Here is an 18,084-nt window from a genome sequence, read left to right on the forward strand (position 1 = left end):
TTGGACCAGAGAACGGTGGTGCCCCTCCACTCTTCACTCAAGTCTTCAGGTAATGCTACTTCCTTGGTTCAGATCCACATTAGGATGCCCTAGTTCACGGAGTTCATCGTAGTTCATCCATCCATCGCTTACAAAATATAGTTCAATCCAAAAACAAGACTGAGGTAGTGCGGTAGCGGTTTTAGCCTTTATCTCAAATCTTGGATAGATCATTTCTCCCTAAGAATCAATACCCAACTTACTAGTTCTTCCAGGACCATGTTCTAGGTTCATATTTTTGCCCCCTTTCTGAATTGTCGTAGATATGTAATTATAATTGTAATCTACAAAACTTGTTTGTCCAACACTTAGTAGAATTTCCACAGTCTCGTATCTGTAGGTATTTGACTAGCCATTTTTGTTTCGGGCGGCTTAATAATGACCTTATAACTCGCCAGCTTGTCAATGAACCTTGCCGGGTCATATTTTTATAGCTTGATCCGCCATATTTACTATATTTCATCATCATGTCTTATTTTTAATTTATTTTCATACCTCTAGGCTCCTCAATATGACCATATGCAACTGGGAACACTCTCTGGTGACAAAAGAAATCCTCGACGACTTTGTAGGCTAAGTCTTATTAGCGACTCAGCAGGAAATTGGGGCGGGTTAGCAATGAAGAGACGATCCCTACTCCCGCTGAAGATGAGATTGTAGCCTTCACTGACCATATACTCAGGGGTTTCACCCCGCCCGGGTCTAAATTCTTTCGGGACCTCCTCCATTACTTCAACTTACACCCTCAAGATATAGGTCCAAACTCCGTATCCAATATTTGTCACTTGCAAATCTTCTGTGAGGTCTAGTTGCAAACAACACCTACTGTTCCCCTCTTTAAAGAATTCTTTTTATATAAACCGCCAGATGGAATGTCAAAATGGCGCAAGTCAAGAATTAGGTGGAGTCTTTATTCAGAGGCGGAGAGGCAACAACTTTCCTATCACCATCTTGCCAAGCCACCCCAAAGGATGGGTAACCACTTGGTTTTACTGCAAAAGTACTGCTCCAGCAACTGAGAACCCTCTGCCTGGGTTTAGAGCTGAACGTCATCTAGCAAATTTTGACCCGCCAAGTAAAATTATCCCAGAGGAACATGCAGAGGCCTTTGAGGGAGTCCTGGATTAAGGGGTCCTTGGACAGCCGGACTATATACATTGGCCGAACTGTCGGACTATAAAGATACAAGATAGAAGACTTCGTCCCGTGTCCGGGTGGGACTCTCCTTTGCGTGGAAGGCAAGCTTTGTGATTCGGATATGTAGATCTCCTTCTCTGTAACCGACTCTGTGTAACCCTAGCCCCTTCGGTGTCTATATAAACCGGAGGGTTTAGTCCGTAGGACAAGAACAATGATAATCATAGGCTAGCTTCTAGGGTTAGCCTCTACGATCACATGGTAGATCAACTCTTGTAATACTCATATCATCAAGATCAATCAAGTAGGAAGTAGGGTATTACCTCCATCGAGAGGGCCTGAACCTGGGTAAACATCGTGTCCCCCGCCTCCTGTTACCATTAGCCTTAGACGCACAGTTCGGGACCCCCTACCCGAGATCCGCCGGTTTTGACACCGACAATGGTGCTTTCATTGAGAGCTCCACTATGTCGTCACCATAAGGCTTGATGGCTCCTTCAATCATCTACAACGATGCGATCCAGTGTGAGGTTTTCCTCCCCAGACAGATCTTCGTATTCGACGGCTTCGCACTGCGGGCCAACTCGCTTGGCCATCTGGAGCAGGTCGATAGCTATGCCCCTGGCCATCAGGTCGGGTTTGGAAGCCTGAACTACACTGCCGACATCCGCGGAGACTTGATCTTCGACGGATTCGAGCTCAGGACAGGTGCGCCCTACAGCCGCGATGCGCATGACTTAGATCTTCCATCAGACGACGATCAGGAGATCACACATGTGGCTGCCCCGGCTCCAAATCCGGAGCAGATCGTGCCATCCGAGGACGGGTGGATGGACCCCGCCATGGAGGCTGCACACTCAGCAGCGATAGAGCCGAACACCGATCTCACTTCCAAGGAGATCTGTGTCATCGGACCCTCGGACTCGTCTCCGGCCATGGGTTCCAAACCGTGTACATCCGCGCCCATCGTACTTAACTGGGCGCCGATCATGGAGTTTAGCTCCGCGGATATCTTTTAGCATTCGCCCTTGGGCGACATACTAAATTCATTAAAGTCCCTCTCCCCGTCAGAGGACTCCCCGCCGAACTATGTCCGGCTTGAGTGGGAAGCGGACGACGAAGGAATTCGTTGCCCACCCACCACCCACTTAATAGCCACTGTCAACGACTTAACTGACATGCTTGATTTCGGCTCTGAAGATATCGATGGTATGGACGACGATGCCGGAGAAGAATAGGAACCACCGCCCATAGGGCGCTGGACGGCAACCTCATCATATGACATATATATGGTGGACACGCCCAAAGAAAACAATGGCAAGGATCAAAAGGATGCAACGGAGGATAATCCTCTTGAGAAGCAGCCAAAGCGCCGACGTCAGCGATATCGGCACCAGAGACAATGGCACTCCGGATGATGCCGAAGACGAAAACAATCCCATTGAGCCAAGCCTCGAGCAGGCCGGACGGGAGAACAGGCAAGCTAGCCCCGATGAACAGGCAATCGATGAAGATTCGGAGGATGCCAACTACATGCCCCTCTCCGAAGATGAGGTGAGCCTCGGCGATGAAGAATTTATCGTGCCTGAGGATCCCGTCGAGAAGGAGCGCTTCAAGCGCCGGCTTATAGCCACTGCGAAGAGCCTGAAGAAAAAATAGCAGCAGCTTCAAGCTGATCAAGATCTGCTCACTAACAGATGGACTGAAGTCCTGGCAGCTGAGAAATACAGACTCGAACGCCCAAACAAAAGCTACCGGAGGCGTAGGTTGTTACCTCAATTCGAGGACGAGTCACTAGCACAGGATGCGGCTGACCGGCCACCCCGTGGCTGAGACAAAGTGACGTATCAGCCCGAACACTAGCCCGCATCACATCACCGAACAACTAAAAACACCAAGACCCGGGGCTACACGCATGACCTGCGAGACAAACTGGAAGACAAAACAGGACAGCCAAGACCGATCTACGGATCACGGGGACGCGCCTCAACACGCGATGATGACCGTCACGCCAGATACACTACATACAAATCCACCAGGGCCGAATATAGCAGACCAGCTACATCTGAACTGCGTTGCGAAGTGGTTCGGCACAGAGGCGCCGCACACCCCCTATGCTTCACGGATGAAGTAATGGAACATGAATTCCCAGAAGGGTTTAAACCCTTGAACATAGAACCATATGATGGAACAACCGATCCCGCGGTCTGGATTGAAGATTTCCTTCTCCATATTCACATGGCCCGCGGTGATGATCTCCAGGCCATCAAGTACCTCCCACTAAAACTCAAGGGACCAGCTCGATACTGGTTAAATAGTCTGCCAGAAACCTCGATTGGCAGTTGGGAGAACCTGGAAGATGCATTTCTCGACAACTTTCAGTGCACTTATGTACGACCACCGGACGCTGATGACCTAAGTCATATAACCCAACAGCCCGGAGAGTCAGCCAGGAAATTCTGGACTAGGTTCTTAACTAAAGAGAATCAAATTGTCGAGTGTCCAGACACCAAAGCCCTAGCGGCCTTTAAGCATAACATCCGTGATGAGTGGCTTGCCCGACACCTCGGCCAAGATAAGCCGAAGTCCATGGCAGCCCTCACGACACTCATGACCCGCTTTTGTGCGGGCGAGGATAGTTGGTTAGCCCATAGCAGCAGCACATCAGGAAAGCCTAGCGCTTCAGACACCAAAGACAGCAACGACAAACCCCGACGCAACAGATTCAAGCGTCGAAATAATGGCGACAATGCCGAAGACACGGTCGTCAATGCCGGATTCAGTGGCTCCAAGTACGGTCAGCGGAAGAAGCCATTTAAAAGAAACAATCTGGGTTCGTCCAGTTTGGACCGCATCCTCGATCGCCCATGTCAAATCCATGGCACCCCTAATAAACCAGCCAACCACACCAACAGAGAGTGTTGGGTGTTCAAACAGGCCGGCAAGTTAATGTCAGGACCCCGACTCAATGCCACATCGATCTAGCATGTAACACCTCATATCACTCTGCGGCCTCACGCACGGTATTCCCACGGGTGTCGCCTTACCTTTGCCCGGGACCGTTTGCGCCTTTTGGCACACGTATATGATAGTGTCGCTAGCATCCATATGATAAGGAGCCCGGGCTGACATGGCTAGTTGTAAACCCAAAGTGGCACAAACCTACAGGGACAGGCATCCATGACCCAGCATCGAACGTGTCGGTCATCAGCGAGTGAATCCAGGCTGTAGCACTGGGCTAGCAGGACTCCGGTGAACCGGGCTGTAGCGGGCTAACAGGACTCCGTATTCATCGCGCGACATTTCCCCGAAGGGACAGACACAGGAACGAAGAAGGACACATGCCGGCCAGCCTAAGTGTTCCGGAGCAGTAGCAAGCTACCCTGGCTCGGTGGAAACACTAGGAGACATTTCCCGGTAAGAGGGGATACTAAGGATAAACAACTAGATAGTCAGATCCCACACATACCAAGCATTTCAATAACGTACACACAATATGCTCGATATGTGCAAATACAACATGGCATCACAACATGACTCTACGACTCAAGTATTTATTCATTAGGCTCTGAGGAGCGAGATATTACAAACATGGGTCTCATGACCCAACATTCATAGCATACAAATCAAAGCACATGCGGAAGCTTAACATGTCTGAGTACAGACATCTACAAATGAAAAAGGCTGAGAAGCCTGACTATCTACCAGATCCTGCCGAGGGCACAAGATCGTAGCTGAGGTATCAAGCTAAACGTCGAAGTCCACGCGGAACTACTAGTGAGACCGAAGTCTCTCTGCAAAAACATAAAATAGGCAAACGTGAGTACAAATGTACCCAGCAAGACTTACATCAGAACTAACTACATATGCATCATTATCAACAAAGGGATGGTGGGGGTTTAACCGCAGCAAGCCAGCTTTGACTCGGTGGCTATCCTGAACTACGACTGCAAGTAACTCTTTTGAGGTGGCGCACACGAGTCCACATATTCACCATATCAATACACCATTATGGATCCGCTCCCGTCTCCCTACGAGAACACCATCCATAGCACTCACGCTTATCTTGCGTATTTTAGGGTATCCACTTTCACTTGTCTATGAACTGATATAAGCAACCCAGAAGTCCTTTACCGCGGACACGGCTATTCGAATAGATGATGTTAACCCTGCAGGGGTGTACTTCTTCATACAAGTTTCCACCACTTAGCGTCTGCACACGACATGTGCTCGGCAGACTTCAAGCGAAAGCCGACATGGGTGTAGACCACGACCTACCTAAACACTCAAGTCTCTAGTCCAGGTTTATCGCCTATTCGGGTTCCATCCATGAGGAGATCCGGCCGGGGTTTCACTCACAGCCCCAAACGATGTGAACAGGGTTCCCGAGACACCAAACGGGCGCCCAGTACACCGTGCCACAGTGTATCTACCGCATCACAGCCCACCCCTCGGGTCAGCGCTGCCCACGGCCTCCAACACATATCCTACAAACACCAGAAACTAGTTGCAACTCCTGGACAGAGGACAAGGGTGAATAAGAAGTCGAGCGGGGTCATATTTCAGGGCCCAATGCATGGTAGTAGCTGAATCATGGATGACAAACACAGAACTCAGTTCCTGTGGACGGCTTCAATGAGACAACCCACCAAGTACTCCTACATGGCCTCTCACCGATACCTTTTACCAAATCGTGTTCACACACTTAGCTCACACACAGTAGGACATGTTCACACACCTCTGATTCATTCCCGATGAATCAGACCTGACTCAACTCTAAGCAGTAGCAGGCATGACAAACAAACATGAATGAGTAGGCACAACAGGGCTCAAACAACTCCTACTCATACTAGTGGGTTTCATCTATTTACTGTGGCAATGACAGGTCATGCAGAGGATAAAGGGGTTCAGCTACCGCAGCAAGTAACAAATGACTCGTTGTTGTCCTAATGCAGTAAAAGAGAGCAGGGCGAGAGAGTAGGATTGTATCAAAATGAACAAGGGGGTTTTGCTTGCCTGGCACTTCTGAAGATAACATTGATTCTTCATCAGTGTCAACGATCACATCATCGGTACAGCGTCTACCGAGGGGGAACAACACCAGCAAACACAGAAGGAACACGATCAATGCAATGCATAGTATGATGCATGCTATGACATGGCAATATGCTGTGGTTTGAGCTAATGCAACTAGCATCAGGTTAAATGAAGTTGGTTTGAATACAAGATTCAAATTCAAACTCCATATGTGATTAATCAAATGCCATTTATATGATTTGTGCTAAACAGCAGCTATAAGTTGTTCTAACATGCATAAAAATAGTACAGATGGAAAGACTGGATTTTTCTGATCATTTTTCATATATAATTTATTTCATTCGGAGTTACGGTTGATTTACTATGAATTTTTGAAGTTTGCAACATTTCTGAAATTTCCTATAAAAGAATAAATCCAGAAATTACATTATTGCATCAGCATTACGTCATGCTGACCTCAGCAGGTCAACAGGCGCCGTCCAGGTCAAACCTGACGTGTGGGGGCCACACGTCAGTGACACAGGGCTGTTTAGCTCACTGACAGGTGGGACCAGTCAACGGCCACGTCAGCAAAGTCAATGCTGACGCGTGGGTCCAGTCGGGTTGGATTAGTTCTAACTAATTTCGTTAGCTGGTTAATTAAACGTGTGGGGCCCATGTGTAAGTGGGTCAGGGGGTAAGTGGGTCAGGCGCAAACTAGGTAGCCACGTCGACGGTCGCCGGAGCCTCGCCGGCGGTGACCCCGAACCGTGGCGGAGTTCACTCGGAACTCGCCAGAGGCGACAGATCGACGCACCAGGGGCACCAGAAGGTAGCCCGGGCCCGTGCGCATCTAAGGAGACCAGCGGGAGGTGCAGGGGTGGCCGGAGTTCGCCGGAAGCGAGTCCGTGGCGGTGGCCGGAGCTACGGGTTCGAGCGGCGCGAGGCCACAGAGGACGGAAGGGCTGGCTAAGGGGCTCACCGAGCTCCTGAAGATGCTAGGGGCAGGGTGCCATGCTCGGTTTCGAGCCTTACTGGCCGCAGTGACGGCGGCGACATCGCCGGCGGCGTGGAGTTCTCGGCCAAGACGGGGCTATGGCCTAGAGGTTGAAAGAGACCAGGGAAGAAGGGGAAGACGACTCGGGGGCTCACCATGAGTCCGTTTGGAGGGTCAGTGGGCTCGAGGGTGGCCGGAGTGCAGCGAATCGCCGGCGAGGGGCTCGGGTGCCCGAGGTTGGAGATGACCGCGATGACGATGAAGCAGGGCCTCCTGGCGTCTTGTAGCTCGATTGGGAGGACGAGGAGGTTCCGGCGGTTCTTCTGGACTCGGCGGAAGGGTGAGGGGTGCCCGGTGGCCGAGGTGAATGGGGTCGGCGGCGACGAGCTTTGGTCGGTGATGGTCGAGGGAGAGGGACAAACGAGGGAGAGACACGGGAGAGAGGGGGAGAGGCAGAGGGGGCTACGGGGCGTCTCCAAACGCGTCGGGGGCGCCTCGGTGGCAAGCAGGAGGTGGCCAGGGGCGGCGCGCGGGCGATAGGCAGCAGCCTGCCTGCTCTGGCAAGAGGAGGAAGACGACAGGGAACCTCCTGGTGGGCTGGGCTGGCTTTGCCCAGCTGGGCTGCTACAGTGGTGGGCTGGCTGGGCTGCCAGGTAAGTCCTTCTCTCTCTTTTCTTTAATTATGTTTTCTATTTTTTTGTAGTTTGTTTTTGATCCAGTTTTAAAAAACCAAATCAATTTTATAAATCTTGAAAATATTCATGAGCACTTTCTGAAATATTTCAGTGTCCCACAAATAATTCCAACATTATTTGAGCATTTAAATTAGTTATAGTGTTTAAATGCCCAAAGTCAAATACAATATGATTTAATTCAAAAATCCAAAAATGATCTAAGAATATATTCATCAATTTTGGCAGGGCTTTCCACCTTCACCAAAAATCATGAACTTTTCTTAGGGACCTTTTGGGTTTATTGAAAAAGGTTTTAATCCACCCTAGTTGAGTTGATTTAATGCTAGGGTTTAAGCATCCCCATTTCAAGTTTCCAATAAATTTAGACATGATGCATGGATGATTATGCAACTACTTGCAAAGAAACTCTAGGGCTGTGACAACTCACCCCCACTAAACAAGAATCTCGCCCCGAGATTCAAGGCGTGAGGTAAGAAGACAAAGGGGACACAAACTAATAGCATGAGCTCCAAGATCCAACTGTCTTCTCGAGGTGTTGATATGTTGACTCAAAACGATCTTGACGTCTTTGCTTGCAAGGTCTTCATCCAACACGATGCCGACAGAAGGAGACTCTACAGAAGACGATCTCCTTGAAGATCGAGTATTCAAGATCAACTCACGGAGTGAGAGGTAAGAACATCTCTCGAGCTGAGATACGAAGCATTCATCCGAAGGGATGGAGTGGAACGGATGGCGAAGGTCCACTAGGTAGACAACAATTCCACATTTAAGAGGGTGGTGATCGGTTGTCAACGTAGCGAGCAGTTGAGTTGCCATGATACCATAACGATGCACTTTAGGGAAGGTGACTTGTAGAAATATCCCCTTAAGTGGCAAAAAGAATTACCTTTGATTCAAAGATCATTGAAACTCTTTATACCAGTCTAAGGCAATTCTCGAGCGATCGTTTGGAGGGGTTGGGTAGAATGGTATACTCGGACCAGAATGGATGATGTGGATTACCTTGTTGAAAACAACACAAGGGATGATTTTAGTAACTGGGGAGAAGCTCAACAGTAGAGAGTGAGTCCACTGTTGAAAAGGTTATAGCATAACCGAGGAAACTGAGAGCACTATGCAATTAATGCCGACAACAAAACCTAGAGCTTGCGCGTGTTCTCAAGAACTTGAGCATTTCCATATTCATCAAGGTTTTACCAACATCCGTGTCAAGGATCCTGGCAACACAACATACTACCATGAAGAATAGTGATGGATGATGCAGATGCAAAGGAAGATAACACTTTCTCAGATTTCACCTTAGCGAAACCAAGGGGACAAAATCTGGATAATCGACCGAGAGACATTTAGCACTCCGCTTCTAATGTCCTCCTTGATGTGCTAGCGTAACCCATTCATTGAAATGATTTGGTAACTAGAACATCAGGTAGAAAGTCGGACTTCGGGAACACCAAAAATCCATAAGGCACAACTAGGGAGTAAATCCTACGAAGTCCTTAGGGGGGGTGGCCAACTTCCTCAATCAAGATACTACCATAATAGGTCTTCCGGCTAGGTGTGTTGGCCACGACATCCACTTTACCGGTTATGAAGAGACCAATATTACAGTTCTTGGGAAACGTTCCAACCGTCATATCTGCCTGAGATTCAGATCTGGCTGGTGTCAGGATATTCTAGACTCATCGAGTCTAGAAAGAAAAGAAAGTTCGCAACACAAATCGATGAGATGACGTTGCGAGATTCTCGGGAAATGAACTACGATAGCAAGCTCCAAAACATGAGCTGGTTCTGCTACACACATGTGAACATGTTGTCCCAGACAAACATTATCACATGGTAGTCTTACAATAAAACACTACCGAGTTCAGGTGGGGAACCATCATTGAGGATATTGGAATCTTGTGCATGACCTAGGATAGCACAACAACTCCTTTGTCTTGAACAAGTTAGTCAGTGGCTTAGCGTGCTACGGAATTCATATGGAATGAAGATGATCAGTCTAACAGACCACAGAATACTTCGCATGTGCATAACTGACTTGGGATGATTCCAGAGGAGGTAAAACATGCTTTCTCGGGTTCACGGCAGCAACTAGCATCAAATGCACATGAATTAGAGGAAGACACTTCTTTCATCCGAACATATACTTCAAGAATGGGTCATGAAGATAATGCTTATAGAAATTCCCAATACTAACTGGATGTTCTGCACGAATCATGGAGAAGATAAAAATGTTGCTGATGGGTTCAACAACGATTCATCCAGGTTTCCATGTAAGTGGAATTCCATAATTATGTGAACAAGTGATAGCATTGGTCAGACCCAATAGATATAATGGTGTATGCTCGAGGAATCAACCACGAGTAAGACAACATTAAGAATATCGTTGGTTCTGATTTGATTTGAGGATAGCCCATACGCAAATCAAAGATTTGGGTAAGATAATAGATCCAACAATTGACACGAGGATCAGTCAATGAAGATATCATCTTTCTTCAACACACACGCACAAGGATATCCCTTGGAATGAACTGAGTCGAACAAGCTTTTATCTTCCAACTCTCCAAGTTGTTGTTTAGCTTAACCAACTAGCTCAGGGTATCCAACACAGATTCTTGGAGTAAGGGTGGTTTACAAGAAAACCAACTTGATCACGAACTCAACATAGCAGTCAGGTGACGACCCGGTGACACTTCCGAGAAGATATCCGGAAAATCACGAACCACCGATATGTTATTAAGCTCGAGAACAATCTTGCTTTTCAGGGCAAGACGGTATGATCAAAGGAGCGAGGGGTTGGCACAATCCTAACTCATTGATCGAAAGGTGCACCGAAAATAAGGACTAGGTAGCACGATCAGTCTTAGAATGATGATTCAAGAACCAACATGCTAAGAATGAAATTATTGTCCTTTAACTACCAAGCAACAAGGTTGCTAGGAGTATTGATTTCACACATCACGATTTACTTGTTGACATTCCGGTTGCAACAACACGGGAACCGAGAAATGAGTAATGATGGAGAGAGTATCACTTTATCAAGAGTTCATAGGATGGTGTGCAATTTCTGTGATAATCTTGATATAAAGATGGTAATACTCCAAGGTGGAGCAGAGCAAAAGCTGGTTAGTATTTATTCTGCGGAGCACAACTACTTTGACCCAATCCTGGATATGGATGGGGTACTGGAGTTTGTTTCTCCTAGTCATTCTGGAATAGAATGGCTTGATGGACCACAAGAGTAATAGGCATCGATGAACGAATGCACACATACTCTTGACTATCAATTGATAGACGAGGGTCAGAAGACAACTAAAGAGGGACAACTCAAAGGAACATATGATTTTCTGAGTTGTGAATGCATGGTTTAGCATGTCGAACGAAGTTCAACATATTTCTTCCGGATAATCCATGCAGAAAGGTAGAGCTGGCAGAGCCACAATATAGAATGGAGAACTCCCCGAGGATATTCCTGTTGTGATCTTTTGATCCAACAAACTTCTGCCATAAAGTGGTTCATAGTATTTGGAAGAAGGAAATACCACGAACTTCGAGGACTATCGCAAAGGTTACTAATAACCTAAAGGGACGAGCAAACACTATCAACATGAAATAAGTAGGGTGGATCTTGGGTCAAGAACCCAGGAATAGAATGCCTACTAACTAAGTGGCATCACGAGATGCTTTCGAGAATGATGGCCAGAATCATCACACTGGGACACAAATCATGGCTAAATTACTAGGTGATACTCTAGACATCTAGGGTCATAATAATAGCTCCAACATATATGTCAAGGCAATAGAATACCTCAACTCCCCGATAGTGTGGTCAAACTGGCCCAAAGAGACATCAGAAACAGAAGGAAGGGATTTGCAAATGCATCAGAATATTGTAGAAACCTGGGATGACTCGGACAGCATAACGGCTGTAAATGCTCAAAAGTTTGGAGACATACTACAGAAATGGTGGCATAGCCACTCAGAAGCACAATATCAAGGTTTCAAGATCATCAGTTAACATTCAGAAGTGGTAGGAACTGGACTGAGGCTTACATCCAACAATCTTACAAGTCTACAGATTAGTAACACGTCATCCTGATAGATAGATGGGAAGGCCTAGTTCTTAATCCCCATAGAAGAGAAGAGGATGACTAAGATCAGAAGGCCATGAGGTATAAGGAGTAAAAAGAGCCTTATGTTCCATCCCACAATCAATTCCCTTACATAACTAAAGCATTTCTAGACACAACTTCGACCAGTTTGGCTTGATAATCCTACAGGCAGTCAGGCTCTGATACCAAAGCTGTCAGGACCCCGACTCAATGCCACATCGATCTAGCATGTAACACCTCATATCACTCTGCGGCCTCACGCACGGTATTCCCACGGGTGTCGCCTTACCTTTGCCCGGGACCGTTTGCTCCTTTTGGCACACGTATATGATAGTGTCGCTAGCATCCATATGATAAGGAGCCCGGGCTGACATGGCTAGTCATAAACCCAAAGTGGCACAAACCTACAGGGACAGGCATCCATGACCCAGCATCGAACGTGTCGGTCATCAGCGAGTGAATCCAGGTTGTAGCACTGGGCTTGCAGGACTTCGGTGAATCGGGCTGTAGCGGGCTAACAGGACTCCATATTCATCGCATGACATTTCCCCGAAAGGACAGACACAGGAACGAAGAAGGACACATGCCGGCCAGCCTAAGTGTTCCGGAGCAGTAGCAAGCTACCCTGGCTCGGTGGAAACACTAGGAGACATTTCCCGGTAAGAGGGGCTACTAAGGATAGACAACTAGATAGTCAGATCCCACACATACCAAGCATTTCAATAACATACACACAATATGCTCGATATGTGCAAATACAACATGGCATCACAACATGACTCTACGACTCAAGTATTTATTCATTAGGCTCCGAGGAGCGAGATATTACAAACATGGGTCTCATGACCCAACATTCAGAGCATACAAATCAAAGCTCATGCGGAAGCTTAACATGTCTGAGTACAGACATCTACAAATGAAAAAGGCTGAGAAGCCTGACTATCTACCAGATCCTACCGAGGGCACAAGATCGTAGCTGAGGTATCAAGCTAAACGTCGAAGTCCACGCGGAACTACTAGTGAGACCGAAGTATCTCTGCAAAAACATAAAATAGGCAAACGTGAGTACAAATGTACCCAGCAAGACTTACATCAGAACTAACTACATATGCATCATTATCAACAAAGGGATGGTGGGGGTTTAACCGCAGCAAGCCAGCTTTGACTCGGTGGCTATCCTGAACTATGACTGCAAGTAACTCTTTTGAGGTGGTGCACACGAGTCCACATATTCACCATATCAATACACCACTATGGATCCGCTCCCGTCTCCCTATGAGAACGCCATCCATAGCACTCACGCTTATCTTGCGTATTTTAGGGTATCCACTTTCACTTGTCTATGAACTGATATAAGCAACCCAGAAGTCCTTTACAACGGACACGGCTATTCGAATAGATGATGTTAACCCTGCAGGGGTGTACTTCTTCATACATGTTTCCACCACTTAGCGTCTGCACACGACATGTGCTCGGCAGACTTCAAGCGAAAGCCGGCGTGGGTGTAGACCACGACCTACCTAAACACTCAAGTCTCTAGTCCAGGTTTATCGCCTATTCGGGTTCCATCCATGAGGAGATCCGGCCGGGGTTTCGCTCACAGCCCCAAACGATGTGAACGGGGTTCCCGAGACACCAAACGGGCGCCCGGTACACCGTGCCACGGTGTATCTACCGCATCACAGCCCACCCCTCGGGTCAGCGCTGCCCACGGCCTCCAACACATATCCTACAAACACCAGAAACTAGTTGCAACTCCTGGACAGAGGACAAGGGTGAATAAGTCGAGCGGGGTCATATTTCAGGGCCCAATGCATGGTAGTAGCTGAATCATGGATCACAAACACAGAACTCAGTTCCTGAGGACGGCTTCAATGAGACAACCCACCATGTACTCCTACATGGCCTCTCACTGATACATTTTACCAAATCGTGTTCACACACTTAGCTCACACATAGTAGGACATGTTCACACACCTCTGATTCATTCCCGATGAATCAGACCTAACTCAACTCTAAGCAGTAGCAGGCATGTTAAACAAACATGAATGAGTAGGCACAACAGGGCTCAAACAACTCCTACTCATACTACTGGGTTTCATCTATTTACTGTGGCAATGACAGGTCATGCAGAGGATAAAGGGGTTCAGCTACCGCAGCAAGTAACAAATGACTCATTGTTGTCCTAATGTAGTAAAAGAGAGCAGGGCGAGAGAGTAGGATTGTATCGGAATGAACAAGGGGGTTTTGCTTGCCTGGCACTTCTGAAGATAACATTGAGTCTTCATCAGTGTCAACGATCACATCATCGGTACAGCATCTACCGAGGGAGAACAACACCGGCAAACACATAAGGAACACGATCAATGCAATGCACAGTATGATGCATGCTATGACATGGCAATATGCTATGGTTTGAGCTAATGCAACTAGCAGCAGGTTAAATGAAGTTGGTTTGAATACAAGATTCAAATTCAAACTCCATATGTGATTAATCAAATGCCATTTATATGATTTGTGCTAAACAGCAGCTATAAGTTGTTCTAACATGCATAGAAATAGTACAGATGGAAAGACTGGATTTTTCTGATCATTTTTCATATATAATTTATTTCATTCGGAGTTACGGTTGATTTACTATGAATGTTTTAAGTTTGCAACATTTCTGAAATTTCCTATAAAAGAATAAATCCAGAAATTACATTATTGCATCAGCATTACGTCATGCTGACCTCAGCAGGTCAACAGGCGCCGTCCAGGTCAAACCTGACATGTGGGGGCCACACGTCAGTGACACAGGGCTGTTTAGCTCACTGACAGGTGGGACCAGTCAACGGCCATGTCAGCAAAGTCAATGCTGACGCGTGGTCTAGTCGGGTTGGATTAGTTCTAACTAATTTCGTTAGCTGGTTAATTAAACGTGTGGGGCCCATGTGTAAGTGGGTCAGGGGGTAATTAAGCTGGATGATTAGCGCAAACTAGGTGGCCACGTCGACGGTCGTCGGAGCCTCGCCGGCGGTGACCCCGAACCGCGGCGGAGTTCGCTCGGAACTCGCCAGAGGCGACAGATCGACGCACCAGGGGCACCAGAAGGTAGCCCGGGCCCGTGCGCATCTAAGGAGACCAGCGGGAGGTGCGGGGGTGGCCGGAGTTCGCCGGAAGCGAGTCCGTGGCGGTGGCCGGAGCTACGGGTTCGAGCGGCACGAGGCCACAGAGGACGGAAGGGCTGGCTAAGGGGCTCACCGAGCTCCTGAAGATGCTAGGGGCAGGGTGCCGTGCTCGGTTTCGAGCTTTACTGGCCGCAGTGACGGTGGCGACATCGCTGGCGGCGTGGAGTTCTCGGCCAAGACGGGGCTATGGCCTAGAGGTCGAAAGAGACCAGGGGAGAAGGGGAAGACGACTCGGGGGCTCACCGTGAGTCCGTTTGGAGGGTCAGTGGGCTCGAGGGCGGCCGGAGTGCAGCGAATCGCCGGCGAGGGGCTCGGGTGCCCGAGGTTGGAGATGACCGCGATGACGATGAAGCAGGGCCTCCTGGCGTCTTGTAGCTCGATTGGGAGGACGGGGAGGTTCCGGCGGTTCTTCTGGACTCGGCGAAAGGGTGAGGGGTGCCCGGTGGCCGAGGTGAATGGGGTCGGCGGCGACGAGCTCTGCTCGGTGATGGTCGAGGGAGAGGGACAGACGAGGGAGAGACACGGGAGAGAGGGGGAGAGGCAGAGGGGGCTACGGGGTGTCTCCAGACGCGTCGGGGGCGCCTCGGTGGCAAGCAGGAGGTGGCCAGGGGCGGCGCGCGGGCGACAGGCAGCAGCCTGCCTGCTCTGGCAAGAGGAGGAAGACGACAGGGAACCCCCTGGTGGGCTGGGCTGGCTTTGCCCAGCTGGGCTGCTATAGTGGTGGGCTGGCTGGGCTGACAGGTAAGTCCTTCTCTCTCTTTTATTTAATTCTATTTTCTATTTTTTTGTAGTTTGTTTTTGATCCAGTTTTAAAAAACCAAATAATTTCATAAATCTTGAAAATATTCATGAGCACTTTCTGAAATATTTCAGTGTCCCACAAATAATTCCAACATTATTTGAGCATTTAAATTAGTTATAGTGTTTAAATGCCCAAAGTCAAATACAATATGATTTAATTCAAAAATCCAAAAATGATCTAAGAATATATTCATCAATTTTGGCAGGGGTTTCCACCTTCACCAAAAATCATGAACTTTTCTTAGGGACCTTTTGGGTTTATTGAAAAAGGTTTTAATCCACCCTAGTTGAGTTGATTTAATGCTAGGGTTTAAGCATCCCCATTTCAAGTTTCCAATAAATTTAGACATGATGCATGGATGATTATGCAACTACTTGCAAACAAACTCTAGGGCTGTGACAGTTAAACGCCGAAAATAAGGAAAAGGGGTTGCACAGTGATGACGACGAGGAGCCCCGGCCACCAATCATAGGGGGGCAAAAGAAATTTCCTCCCCAAGTTAAAACGGTGAATATGATATACGCCACCCATATCCCCAAGAGGGAACAGAAGCGCGCACTAAGGGACGTCTACGCGATGGAGCCAGTTGCCCCAAAATTCAATCCATGGTCTTCCTGTCTGATCACCTTCGACCGCAGAGACCATCCGACCAGTATTCGTCATGGCGGTTCAGCCGCACTGGTCCTTGACCCCATTATCGATGGATTCCACCTCACACGAGTCCTTATGGATGGTGGCAGCAGCCTGAACCTGCTATATCAAGACACCGTGCGCAAAATGGGCATCGATCCCGCAAGGATCAAGCCCACCAAAACCACCTTTAAAGGTGTCATACCAGGTGTAGAGGCTTGTTGCACAAGCTCGATCACACTAGAGGTGGTCTTCGGATCACCGGATAATTTCCGAAGCGAAGAGTTGATCTTTGACATCATCCCCTTCCGCAGTGGTTATCATGCACTGCTCGGACGAACCGCATTCGCTCGATTCAATGCGGTACCACACTATGCCTACCTCAAGCTCAAAATGCCCGGACCCTGTGGTGTCATAACAGTCAACGGGAATACGGAGCGCTCTCCCCGCACCGAGGAGCACACCGCGGCACTGGCAGCAGAAGCACAAAGTGGCCTTTTTAGGCAGAACCTCAATTCGGCAATAAGGCCCTCAGACAATCTTAAACGAGTCTGAACTGCTCTGCAACGGAACCATCCGGCTCGCCCAGAGCTCACCTAGAAATTCGGCCTCCATTCTAGTCCCAGTCAAGCAGCACAATTTGTGTCACACGTACATAACTACACACTTAGGATACCGTGGGCATAGACGGAGGCACAACTAGACGGCGGTCCACAATACGGCTCAACCTCCCCAGGATCCGCACACCTTCACCTTTTTCTCTCTTTCGGGTTTTTCTCTTCGTGAGGCCCTTCTGGTAACCTGATCATCGGACCCATAGCAAGACAGATATACCAAGGAATTAAGGAGCTTGGACATACAAGGGAATCCCCAGGTGGTCTCTGCTAACGATCGTTATACCTATTTTACATACCCACATGCAGCTCACTCTTGGTAAAGGCATGTCAAATATCCCTACTTTCTTATCGCACCACTTGTATACATACGCCTTGACGTATCATTCAAATAACAATGGAAAACAATTTACAGCGTCAGCTTATTATTTCATTCATTTTCCTTGATTGTGTATTTATTACAAAATTGCACACGTACATTCTGGTATGTTTAGTTCGCCAGGGGCTTCAGTGCACCCATAACACGGCAAGAAAGTCCAAACACTTTATAGTATAGCTCGGCACCCTGAACTTATAGCATTATATGCATTGGCTCTGAATCATGTCTTTGGTCAAATGTTGGGTTTGCCCGGCTCCCATGTTTTGCCACCTTATGTTCCGCTATATCGGCTAAGGCGGCACAGGGAGAACTACTGCGATTGTGTCCCGGTTCTTCTGGACGAGCACCTCAGTAGAGAAAGCCAAAAACTGACTGTCATGATGTAGCGAGAGCTAGTCGCTGCTCGAGAGGTCTCAAAATCCTTAAAGATATTTTTCCGCTTCAAGCGAGGAATCGGTTATCATCCGATTTAGGCGTGTATAGCGCACCA

This window comes from Triticum dicoccoides, chromosome 4B (genome assembly GCF_002162155.2).
Source record: "Triticum dicoccoides isolate Atlit2015 ecotype Zavitan chromosome 4B, WEW_v2.0, whole genome shotgun sequence".
NCBI lineage: Eukaryota > Viridiplantae > Streptophyta > Magnoliopsida > Poales > Poaceae > Triticum > Triticum dicoccoides.